This window comes from Crinia signifera, chromosome 4 (assembly GCF_055691185.1).
Source record: "Crinia signifera chromosome 4, ASM5569118v1, whole genome shotgun sequence".
NCBI classification, from domain to species: domain Eukaryota; kingdom Metazoa; phylum Chordata; class Amphibia; order Anura; family Myobatrachidae; genus Crinia; species Crinia signifera.
Genome location: NC_139220.1, coordinates 286807305 through 286820845, shown reverse-complemented (window position 1 = coordinate 286820845; position 13541 = coordinate 286807305). Strand labels below are relative to the sequence as shown.

The following is a 13541-nucleotide window of genomic DNA, read 5'->3' as shown; positions in this document are numbered from 1 at the left end:
TGTCGCACCAGGTGTCCTCACAGGTAGCAGTGCGTCTGGGTATTGTGTTTATGGGTGAGAAAGCAGTTTGTGTTTTGTTTAAAAGTTTTCTTACTCTTCTTGTGATGGTTTTTATTAGGGATTTGCACCGGACTCTCTTTGTGTTTTGGATCTGTATTTTTGTGGGGGTAAAAATTGCTAAAATGACAGCGTTTAGGTTTTTTGTTGTTGTTGTCAGTAATAATAATAATAATGATATTTATATAGTGCTTTTCTACCAATAGGGCTCAAAGTGCTTTACCATTGTCTTTACAGCTCATAATACACAACAAGCTTAACAGTAGATGGCTAGATATTCATACTGAAGCCTATGGCGGGAGTCAAATGGCTAAAGTACTATTATGTAACTTTTTGTCCGCCAGTATATTCTACAGATTATATTTGCCGTTGGGGAACCTTCTCCTGGCCTGGCTCCAGCTAATATCCTCTTAGATGTTACACTTGTGAATCGGTTTTCCTATATAACATTGTAGCTTTCCCATACTGGTACATTTCCCGTCCTAGTTTACTGATGCTAAAGAATTTTTGGTACAGCGTGCAATAAAGCCGCACTGGGAAATAATGCTGTGCAATGCAGCTTGGGGAATTGTTCCCATTGTCTGTGACATGTCACATTTTCCCTGCAGAACCCATTGTAATCACAATGCCAGGAATTCCAGCAATGCGTATTGATCCCACATCAAAGTCCTCGTCCCATCCTAGAGGATTTATTAGGGATGTAGTGGTTTAACCAGCAATCCCAATCTCTGCCCTGCATCCCTGTGAGCAGTAAATCCTTGTAATATACGGAACTAGTGTTTTATTTCCATGGAAATTCACTTTTCTTGTAAACACTCGATTGACTATAACAAACTCGTACATTTAAATGGATTTTGCATGGAAACATCAAGTAGCTCAGTTATGATCACAGGCTATACAGACACTAAACATTAATTACTATTGTGTATGCATGCCCAGGTTTGCTTGGCGTACCAAGATGTCAGGGTCTACAGCCGTGATGGCCAACCTTGACACTCCAGCTGTTTTTGATCTACACATCACTATTTGGCCATGCTAAAACTGATGCAGGGCATGCTGGGATGTGCTGGGATGTGTAAATCAATAACCGCTGGAGTGTCAAGTTTAGCCATCACTGGTCTACAGCAAAACAAAATTGCATGAAATCCTTAATACCTTTTTGAAGCAAGCCATTGTTTTAATCAATGTACACACGGAAGGGATATTGGCACATATCGCTGGCATTATTGGTCACTCATCGATGAAATTGCCAGTGATTTGTAGTGCTGTGGGCGATAAAACACCGGCTGAGCGCTCCCGTGTGTAGCCCCATATGGTCGCAGGAGTATGCTGCGACCAGAGGCTTCCCCCAGCGCTGCATTTCACCCCGAGCAGGAGGTCAGTGGCGGAAAGACACCCATCCTCGGGAGCAGGAGCATCCCTGTCAGCAGTGGACCCCCCCCTGGCTGCTGGCTGTGTCCCTCTTCAGCAGTGTCTCCTTCTCATCGATGATGAAAAGGAGACATTGAGCAATATGATTGCTGAGCAAAATATTGCCAGCAATCCTATTTCTCCATGTGTACAAACCTTTAAATTGCTAATGTTGCCTCTTTAAAATGATCATGCATGGTGCTACAACTAGTGTAATATCCTGGCCCTTGAAATGGTATGTGGTCACTGGGTAGACAAAGTCTAGGATGCTAGTGACTAGTCGACACCTGAAATGGTTAACATACCCAAGGTCGGCATTGACAAAAAGGTTGACGCAAGCTTATGGTCAACATGTTTTTCAAGGTTTTTTTTTTTTTTGCCATACTTTACTATCCAGTGGGGAACATAATAATAATAATAATAATAATAATAATAATAATGATATTTATATAGCACTTTTCTCCCAATAGGACTCAAAGTGCTTCACACATTGTCTTTACAGCTCGAAATACAAAACAAACTTAACAGTAGATGTCAGTGAAATGCTTGAGTAAATAAGTATGTCTTTAGTCTATTTTTTAAAGGATTCTAGTGTGTCTGAAGCATGGCGAGCGGACGCAGCACACTTATATAGTGTGCATAGACATAGACACCAAATAATGTAAAAAACTCATGTTGACTATGTCTATGTTGACAATAAACTTGTGTCGACCGTTTGTCAATGTCGACCATTCCAAGGTATCGACCTAGTCACTGTCGACCTAGACATTGTCTACCATTTATACCGCAACCCTTAAAATAGGTTTATTGCTGTGAAAAGCCTGTTAAAATCTCAGAAACACAATTCTGATGCCATTTGATAGGTTGGGATAGGAGACCAAATTAGATGTCTCCATAGGTTACGCCATGTATTATGTCAATATTGTTTATTTTTCTGTCCCAGGTTTTTCATTTGTATTTAGGGTCAGTGGTTCACAACCTGTCAGTCAAATGACACTTAGATTGTTTCTGACTTTTCAAGAGGCACTTGCAGGCAAAAGTCTTGATCCAAATATCTCTAGTGGCGCTAACTTTTTTAAAGTTACATTTAAAAATACCCCAGTAACGTAATGTTGTTTCTCCTTCATCCACTAGGTGTCACTGGAGTTACACTGGGGAATAGAAGGCGACCACAGGGAGCATGGGCACTTTAAAATAATTAATCAGTGTGACCAACTCCTCCCCTTCTACTTCCCCTCCCAGGCAGTCTTAGATCGTGCCCAAAAGGGAGCAGGTCACATTTGGCTCATCTCCTGGGCTTTTTGATAATTTAGGGCATAAAGCAGCAAGTTTGCATTTGAGGACAGGCAGATAGTTGCTGCTACTATCTGCCTGCGACGTGGGAGCCTGCCGGAGGGAGCCGGCTGCTGCTTATACGGTTTGCGCCCGGCTCCCTGGCTGACAGAGACCACCGTCTCTGGAGCTGTAACGGGCGCCGCTCACAGTAGCGTGCACCCGATCCTCCCCCAGCCCCACCGCCGACGGCATGGCCGCAGCACTGTGAGTATTACCCTGCCTTCCTATTAGAGGAAGGTCAGGGACACAAACGGCGGTGCAGCAGAGGGTTTTTTAAACCTGGCGCCATTATGGGTGACGGAGCTGCCAGGCGGGGGGCGGAGTTACCGCGCGGTACTTCCCAGCAGCCTTGGCATACCCCAGCGTTCCTGCAAGTCGCGGCGGCCATCTTGGACATTTGGCGCCGTTTGAACACGCTGCTGGAGGCTCCACAGTTGCGCTGCAGATCTATCCTGACTGCAGCTGGGCGATTCCTGTCCCCTGGTGACCGTCCTGCTGAACGCTCTATCCGGTCTGTGAGTTACAGTGGGGATTAGAGCTAGGTGGAGACAGATTGGGCTGTGTCTCAAATTAGAGCTATAGCGCTCCTAGGTATATGCCATAGCGCTGTACAAGGCTCTGTGACAGCTCTTTTACTTTCACTGTCTCTCCCTTCCAGCATAATATATTGCTGCCTATCCTATACCTACTTTCTGTGATCAGTCTGGTAGTGTGTGGTGATTGCTGGGTGTTCTGTTGAACCATGGCAGGGGGTAACTCCAAAAAGGTTACTTGCAAGAAGTGTGCAGTTAAATTTACACCTTCTCAGGAGGGAGACTCTGTTTGTGATAAATGCGCTGCTTTACCCCCAGCTCCAGAGTCCCCCGTTCATACCCCTGTTTGGGCATCACAATTAGCTGATGTGATGTCTCATTTAGCTTGTGAGCTCTCTGCTACTCAAAAAGACAGAGAAACTTCCAGAACTCAACAGGCTTCCTTGACTTCTGCTGTGCAGAGTTTAACAAAGGCCTTGACACCAGCAGATGGCGCCATTGCTTCATCTTCTAGGCAAAATCCCCCTACCTTACTCAGGAAAAGGGTATTACAGCCCTCTGGGGATGCTGGAGATTATGATGATATGCCTGATCTGGAGGAGGGCGAATTTGCCTTTCCAGATAATGCTGATGATGATGATGACGATGTGGAACCTGAGCCTCAGGTGTTAGGCACACAGGAGCCGGCCCCAGCCACTCCGGGTCTGGAAGACCTTATACATATGGTAAAGGTTGCCTGCAAGGTGTCAGATGACACAGACATTCCTGCTCGTCCTTCCTTCTTTGGAAAGAGACAAAAGCAGTCACCCACCTTCCCCCCAGCGGAGGAGTTGGATGAACATATTTTGCAGGCTTGGAATCATCCTGATAAAAAATTCCAGGTACCTCAGAGGTTCCTGGCTGCTTATCCTCTTCCACTAGAGGGTAGAAAGAGGGTTGAGATCCCTCCTGTAGTGGACTCTTCAGTCTCTCGACTGTCCAAAAAGACGGTTCTCCCGGTTCCGGGTGCAACCACTCTTAAGGATACTTCTGACCGCAAGTTGGAGGTAACTCTTAAGAACATTTTCTCAGCAGCTGGAATTATTCAGCGTCCGGCCCAGGTCGGGTGCTGGGTAAACAAAGCCATGGGGGTATGGGCTTCTCAGATCCTAACAGAGGTCCGTGAGGGCTCTGACCCTGCTACTATTGTTCAGCTGGCTGAACAGATCCAGGAGGCATCCAATTATTTAATAGAGGCCTCTTCTGACGTCTGCATGGTTGCAGCCAGGGTTTCGGCCTTATCTATTTCAGCTCGCAGAGCTCTCTGGTTGCGCCAGTGGCAGGCTGACGCAGAGTCCAAGCGTGCTGTGGAGGTCCTGGCGTTCAATGGAGAGGTCCTTTTCGGGCCAGAGCTCGACAAGTGGATCTCCCAAGCAACAGGGGGTAAGTCCCACTTCCTTCCCTCAGCGGCTCCTCCAACTACACGCAGGACCCCTCATAGGCCCTCCTTTCGGCCTACGACCAGATTCAGAGGTCGTTCCAGAGGCGGAGCCCCATCTAGAGGCTCCAGAGGAAGAGGCAGGGGCGCTTTGGCAGCTGTCCAGGAGCCCAAGTCCGCCAAGCCAGCCGCATGACTGTCCACGGTCTCATCTGGGGGATCCCAGAGTCGGGGCCCGACTGCTGTCCTTCTGTCACATCTGGCTGCAGTCTTGTCAGGACTCGTGGGTAAGGGATCTGGTAACCCAGGGTTACAAAATCCATTTCAGAATAGTCCCTCCAAACAGGTTTTTCAAGACCGGTCTCCCAGTCTCAGGAGACAAGGCGCAACTTCTGTTGTCAGCAATCAACAAGCTGCGGACAACGGGAGTTGTGATACCAGTACCCGAGGAGCAGCGTACTCAGGGATACTACTCCAGTCTGTTCCTGGTGCCGAAGCCGGATGGCTCAGTAAGACCTATACTAAATCTAAAGGATTTGAATCCGTTTTTAAAGGCGGTCAAATTCAAGATGGAGTCCCTGCAGTCGGTGATTCAGGGACTGGAACAGGGAGAGTTCCTGGTATCTTTGGATATCAGGGATGCATACCTGCACATCCCCATCTGGCCTCCTCACCAGGCTTTCCTCCGGTTCGCTATACAGGAACAACATTGGCAGTTCCAGGCCCTGCCGTTCGGCCTCTCATCGGCCCCCAGGGTCTTCACCAAGGTGATGGCGGTGATGATGGAGGTCCTCAGGGCTCAGGGGATCACCATTATCCCCTACTTGGACGATCTTCTTCTGAAGAATCGTTCGAGGGAGGCTCTGCTGTCCAACATTCGGGTCACCCAGGAGACTCTCATCAGTCATGGGTGGATTCTGAACTTTGCAAAGTCTCAGCTACAGCCGTCCCAACGTCTTCTCTTTTTGGGGATGATTCTCGACACCCAGCAGATGAAGGTTTTTCTACCGCCCGACAAAGTTCAGTCCCTGCAGGTCCTGGTCAGGTCGGTCTTGCAACGGCCACAGGTAACGGTGCACCTTTGCACCAGACTCTTGGGAAAGATGGTGTCCTCCTTCGAGGCGGTACAATATGGCCGCTTCCACTCGCGCCCATTCCAATTGTCGCTCCTTCACCAGTGGTCGGGGTCTCACCTGCATCTTCAGCAGCGGGTGACCCTGTCTCCTCGAGCCCGTCTGTCTCTGTTGTGGTGGCTCAACTCCGAAAACCTGCAAAGGGGCAGGAGGTTCGGCATATGGGAGTGGACTCTCCTCACCACAGACGCCAGCCTTCGCGGCTGGGGGGCGGTAACACTGGAACACCAGTTCCAGGGGTTATGGACGAGGCAGGAGAGCTTACTCTCCATCAATGTGCTGGAACTCAGAGCAGTCTACTATGCTCTCCTGCAGGCGGGACACCTGCTGCGGAGCAGAGCAATCAGAGTTCAGTCCGACAACGCCACTGCCGTCGCCTACATAAACAAGCAGGGCGGCACTCGGAGCAAAGCAGCGATGAAGGAAGTAAGCAGGATCATCCTCTGGGCTCAGAACCATGCTCAGGCCTTGTCAGCGGTGTTCATCCCTGGGGTAGAAAATTGGGAGGCCGACTTTCTAAGTCGGCAACATGCCCACCAGGGGGAGTGGTGCCTCAACCCTCAGGTTTTTCAGTCCCTAGTACATCGTTGGGGCTGTCCGCAGGCGGATCTGATGGCGTCCCGCCACAACTTCCAGCTTCCAACATACTTCGCGCGGACCCGAGATCCTCAGGCCGCAGGAGTAGACGCCCTGGTCGCCCCTTGGCCGTTCCGGTTCGTTTACCTCTTTCCTCCCTTTCCGCTGATACCTCGGGTATTACAGCGCATTCGCAGGGAGGGGGTAACAGCGCTTTTGATAGCGCCGGATTGGCCCCGGCGCTCGTGGTACACCAACCTGACGGATCTTCTAGTCGACGAACCGTGGCCGCTACCTCTTCAGGAAGACCTCCTCAGTCAGGGTCCCTTCATCTACCCAGATTTAGGACGTCTACATTTGACGGCGTGGCTGCTGAGAGGTCCATCTTGAGACATGCAGGTATCCCGAGGGCTGTGATACCTACCATGATGAGGGCCAGGAAGGTAGTCACCTCCAGACACTATCATCGTATTTGGAGATCCTATGTGGCATGGTGTGAAAGACGCAGAGTGCCCTCTACTCTGTTCAAAAAGGCTAGATTGCTCCTGTTTTTACAGGAGGGATTCAACTCCGGACTTAAACTGAATACACTTAAGGTGCAGGTTTCAGCACTTTCAGTTTTTTTCCAGAAGCGCATAGCTCTCATTCCGGAAGTCCACACCTTTTTCCAGGGGGTGCTGAGGCTTCAGCCCCCTATCCGCCCACCTACGGCTCCCTGGGACCTTGAGTTGGTCCTCAGGTATTTGAGGTCATCAACATTTGAGCCGTTAGAAGAGGTAGATCTTCGTTACCTCACTTGGAAGGTGGTTCTTTTGGCTCTGGCCTCGGCCAGACGCGTTTCAGAATTGGGAGCGCTTTCTTGTCGCTCACCATTCCTCCAGTTTCACTCGGACAGAGCGGAGCTCCGTACCAGTCTTTCCTTCCTTCCAAAGGTGGTCTCAGCGTTTCACGCAAACCAACCCATTGTGGTTCCAGCTTTTGCAGAGGCTTCATCTGAGGATAGGTCTTTGGACGTGGTAAGGGCTTTGCGGATTTATGTTTCTTGCACGGCCTCTCTTCGCAAGACGGATGTCCTGTTTGTTACCTACGACCCAGTGCGTCGTGGATGGCCAGCGTCAAAGCAAACGCTGGCCAGATGGATACGTCTGACAATTCGTCAGGCATACCTTGCTGAGGCTCAAACGCCTCCTGCTAACATAGGTGCACACTCCACCAGATCGGTGGGTCCTTCATGGGCGGCTGCCCGTGGGGTCTCCCTGCAACAGCTCTGTCGGGCTGCAACATGGTCAGGTCGTCACACCTTTGCGCGCTTTTATAGGTTTGACACCTTTGCGGCTCCAGCTTCTCAGTTTGGCCGCTCTGTTTTAAGGGGATCTCAGCGCTCACCCACCCGGGTTGAAAGCTCTGGGACGTCCCCAGTGTAACTCCAGTGACACCTAGTGGATGAAGGAGAAAGAGGGATTTTGTACTTACCGTAAATCCTTTTCTCCGAGTCCACAGGTGTCACTGGACGCCCACCTCAGCGCTGTTCTCCACCTGTTACGTTCAGGTTAGGTTCCTAATGGGTAACCTCTGGAGTTTTCCCTTGTCAGGGTTAGTTAAACATGGTTATTACACACCGGTCTCGTCTGGTTTGACTTGTGTGTCTGTTGTTTTTTTTTTTTCATATTTTCTCTATATATATATATATATATATATATATATATATATATATATATATATATATATATATATATATATATATATATATATATATATATATATATATATATATATATATATATATATATATATAGTACTCCATTTTCAATCCCCAAAGGGAAGAAGACAAGTGTCACTCAGCGGGCTTCCTTAAAGGTCAAGTTGAATTTATTCCATCAATAAAGGTGATTACAAGGGCGTCATGTCGACGTTTCAAGGCCGACTGGCCTTTTCATCAGGACGTGTAGGTATCCCAAGTGCATAAAGTGCTGGTGGTGCTGTGCAAAAAATAAGTGTAAATAGTCCTACCTTATATAGCAGACTGTGTGCGTGTCTCTGCAGTATCGCTGCGGCGTGCGGGAGACGCTAGACCGGAAGTTGCAGGTGACGTGCTTCCCTCTCAGCGTGCTGTTCCCTAGCAACTTCAGGACGCTTGGGTATCTCCTTCCCTGGCGCCCGTGTGGCTGGTTGCCTAGCAGCGCTGTGTGTATACAGTCTCCTCGCTTTCTTCCGGCTAGTGTTCTCCTCTCCGCTCACCCGCAGTTCTGTACAGGGGACATAAATAAGACCAGCAATAAAAAAACGGCTGGAAAAAAGTGACTAATGCACATCTAACAATAAATAACGTTATAAAACTCTAAAAAACAGTCTGCTATTTTGTTTCTAACGGTGCGTGTATACAGGGTGTGAGTAAAAACTACATGTATATCACAGTTATTTATATTCAATGGCAGTGCTATAGTTATCAAGGCAACTGCTGTGTAATTATACTTATATCCTCACCACACTTTAAGCACCTCCCCTTACAATTCATGGGGCACGTTCAGTGTCTCTTGTTCTCAACCAACATTATAACAAATGTCACACAGTATGCTAAATTATAGAAAAGCATTCCAGGCTATCATCTCATTAAGTCCTGTGGGTGCCAATGCATTCAATCTGTATATCCACTCTGATTCCCTCTGAGACAGTAATTTTTGTCGGTCGCCACCTCTTAGTAGTGGGGGGATATGGTCGATGATTTGACTCCTTAAATCAGACAGAGTGTGTCCATTTTCCCAAACATTGCCTCGCCACGGGTTGATCTACTTGTTTCTTTTTGGAATATGCCAATATGGCTGAACGGTGTTGTGCCATTCTCTCCCTAAAAGTCCTGATAGTTTGACCCACGTAAATTTTCCTGCAGGGACATCGGATGGTATAGATGATATACTGAGATCTGCAGTTAACGACATGTCTAATTTGAAACTTTTTACCAGTTTGTGGATGTTCAAATTGGTGTCCTGTCTCCATGGTGTTACAGGTCGTGCAAGAAGGGCATCTGTAACAGCCCGGTTTTTTTGTTTGGACATTAAATAACGTGGGTTTGGACTTAGGGATGATGTTAGTTTTGACTAGTATGTCTTTTAGATTTTTACCCCGTTTAAAGCTTGGCATAATGGATTTCCCTTTGAAGGTTGGCAAGGTCTTGTCGCTTGAGACGATTGGCCAGAGTGCAGTAGTTGCTCTGGTTAACAGTTGAGTAGCTGGAGTAAATGTCGACACAAATGGGATTTTGTTACTTGTAGTTTTTTTATCTCTTGTTTTTAACAGGGACGTCCTCGGCAGGTTCAGGACTTCTTTTTTCTGTTGTTCTAGTATGTTGTACTCATAGCCCCTTTCCATAAATTTTTCTTGCATGGTTGTCAAATTCTTTTCTAGCTCTGATGGTTCGCTGGTGATGCGGGCGACCCTAATCATTTGGGACTTTGGGAGGCCCTTTTTAAGAGCCGGAGGATGGTGGCTACTGTACTCTAGCAACGTATTTCTGTCGGTGGGTTTATGGAAAATAGATGTAGAAATTTTTCCTTCCTTCAATGTTATTGACACATCCAGGTAATTGACCTGTTCCTTATCCAGACAGTATGTGAATTTTATGGGGCCCTCTCGTAGATTGATATCTTCAATGACCTTCTCCAAAGATGATGGAGGACCTGCCCATATCAGCAACAGGTCATCTATATACCTTGTATACAGTTTGATCTGCTGGGAGATGCTGGAGTCTGTAAAGAAAAAGTCGCTTTCCTGTTGGAACATAAATACGTTTGCTAGGGATGGGGAAACATTTGATCCCATTGAGCACCCTGTGAGCTGTAAATAATAATGTCCATTATGCAAGAAATAATTTTTGGTGAGGGTAAGGTGTAATAATTCCAAAAAAAGAGGGATATCAAGAGCAGAGAAATTAACTTTGTGCAGAAAGGTTCTCATGGCTACAATAGCTTGAGAGTGCGGAATGACGGTATATAAATTTTTAACGTCCATTGTGCACAAAGTAGAGTCCTGAGGTATATTGCCGAGTTGTTCCAATTTGAGTAGAAGTTGAGTTGTGTCTTTCAGGTAGGTTTTTTGAGATGTGACGTATGGCTGAATTAAAGAATCCAAAAACTGAGAAATTGGTTGAAATAATGAACCGCGGGCAGAAATGATCGGTCTGCCGGGAGGGTTTATGGGGTCTTTGTGGATTTTGGGGATAGTATATATAACTGGAGTTATTGGGTGGGGTTGTGTAAGAGAATGGAATACTTTTTTACTGAATTGGCCTTGTTGATAGGCTGTGGAAAGAACAGAGTCCAACTCCTTTTTAAACATGGGGGTTGGGTCGCCCGTCAGTTTGGTGTACGTCTTATCGTCTGCCAGCAGCAAGTCAAGTTGTTTGATGTACTGATCAGTATCTTGTATGACTATACCCCCGCCTTTATCAGCGGGGCGTATAGTGATTTCCTTACATGCGGCCAAAGTGCGAAGTGCTTCTGTTTCTTCGTGACTGATGTTGGACCAACTTTTTTTGGTAGTCTGATCGAATCTCTGGATTGAGTCGTCGACTAATTTAATAAACGTTTTAATGGACGGGTTGTGAGATTGTGGATCAAAAGTGGAATGATAATATTTAGTAAGAAATGCTTCATGTACGTCTGGATTGGGCTTTGGTGCCTTCTGAAAGAACTCCTTTACTCGTAGAGATCTCCCAAACTTGTGTAGCTCTGTGTTCCATTTGAAATGGTTATGGCGATTTGTTGGAATGTATGACAAGCCTCTATTGAGAACTTTTTCTTCAGCTGCTGCTAGAGGACGAGATGACAGGTTGAAAGTTATGGTTTCTTTTTGCCGGTGTTGGTTGGCGGTTTTGTGGATACGGTTCGTTTGCCCCCCTCGTCTGGTCCAATTCCGCGGGTTCCTCCGGTCCTTGCCCGGGTAGCCCGGCCTAAAGGGAGAGCTGATGTAGATGGATTCTCATCCGAGTCATCGACATAGAAGTCACTATCGCTAGTGTAACGAGATGGATCTCTTCCTTGTCTGTCTCGCCAGCTCTGTTTTTGGGGTCGTCTGCCCCTGGGCCTTTGGGGGGTATTGCCGGAAAGCCATCTGTACACTCTTCCGTCCTCATAATCGGCTTCCACTGTTTGCCATTTTTTCTTTTTAAATTTCTCTAGGTCTTTTTTGTGTTGGGCAATCGTCGCATCCAATTTATCCCACTGGGCTTGTAATTTCTTATCTTGGAACAGGTGTTTATGATCCTGTTTTACTTCTGTAATTTTGGATCTGGTGGTCTGGAGTATATGCCCCGCCTCCTCAATTACCAGAACCATTAGGTCCTGGCTGCACTTGTTGAGGATCGAGATCCATTTAAGACAGAATTGGGGATTGTTCCTCCCTATTGTGGGTGTATTGGATACCCGGAACCCTCGTGGGATCCGATGTGCCCGATAATAGTCGGAATATATATATATTCTTTTCCACTATATGTGTTGAATGATGTTATGTTGTGATGAACCTCCTCTCGGATGTGTGTTATATCTTTCTGCTCCCTTTCGGGCACGATCTTTATGACTGCCTGGGAGGGGAAGTAGAAGGGGAGGAGTTGGTCACACTGATTAATTATTTTAAAGTGCCCATGCTCCCTGTGGTCGCATTCTATTCCCCAGTGTAACTCCAGTGACACCTGTGGACTCGGAGAAAAGGATTTACGGTAAGTACAAAATCCCTCTTTTTCTGCATGTTATTAGCACTAGAATAGAAAATTAAAGCTTCTTATAATAATATTTTCAGTTTTGCCAACAAAAGGGTTATGGGATTTGAGTCTGGGATTTGGTTGTCCAATGTACATTTCAAGGCTTCTAACAAAAATAGTAAAGTTTTAAAACTAATGTATTTGTTATCTCTTTGGATAAGGAATTGTTAAAACCAGCTGCACATAATCTGCTAAAATGCTCCAGAGATACGCCTAATCTGTGAATGTAAATAAATGTTTGCTTGGGAATTCAGGTCTTGAGTGGAATCTTTTAAATCCCTGTCCTTTTTGAAGAGTTCTCCTTTTCTTCCTCAGATCTGGGATCACGCAGATTCTTATAGTTCTTTAAGGTTTTTCTGAATTTTTGCATAAACTCGGATTATAACCTTCATTAACTTTCTATACAGGGTGATCTTAGTAAGCATTTTACTGTTGATCAGTATTGACATGTATTCCATAGTCAGGTGGACAGTCAATGGGAATAATGCAGATGTTGGGAAGGTTTAGGGGTACTTTTTTTACTAAAATGGGAGTTCTGTTGAAGATGGGATGTTGCCCATAGCAATCTATCAGGTTCTATCTATTATCTTCTAGAAGGTGCTAAATAATACCTCCTTTTCCACTTGCAAGCTGGGTCGCACCCAGGATTTTTGTACCCGGGTGTGACCCGGCATGCAAATCCTTTCCCACTGGCTCCCCGACCCGGCATAAAGCCAGGCGGGTGATGTCATCAGGAGGCGGGTCCCAGGTCCAACCTAGGAAACTACCCGGGTTGGAGTTACCCTGGGATTTTGCATTTCCACTAGCAAAAAACTTTGGTTATTGTGGATAGAAATAAGTATAATGTTATTGGTTGCTATGGGTAACACCCCATCTTTAATAGAACTCCCAGTTTAGTAAATTTACCCCAACTTTTCCCAAAAAAATGTAAGATCTAAGCTGATGCAGATGGTTGCAAAATGTAGTTTAATCCTACAAGGTTTTGGAAGTACTGGAGAGAATGTGATGCGGGGGGACAGGGGTTACGAGCGAGCACCAAGTAGGGAGGTATAAAGGAGACGGACCCTAAAATGCATGAAAGCCATCTTATTATTTAGTAATTGTATGTAATTCTGCAATCCTTCAATCCCTCCCTACTACTCATTATTGCATCGCTTGCCCCCGTCATGCAGCCATCCCTGTGCTGGTGACCCTGATGTTCCCGAATAAGTGTTGTCACTTGCTCTAAACAGTGTATCTCGTAGCATGCCAGAATGTGTACATGCCTGCATGAGCACAGGTGGGCCAAAATGTCCAGTTCCAGCTTTTTTCAAGCAAAAGTTGTCCTC

General features: G+C 46.5%; 1 protein-coding gene across 5 annotated transcripts in view; it reads left to right on the top strand.

The window, feature by feature from the left end:
• TACC1 (transforming acidic coiled-coil containing protein 1) overlaps positions 1-13541 on the top strand; it is a 118482-nt gene that overhangs the window by 79209 nt on the left and 25732 nt on the right. The window lies entirely within an intron of this gene.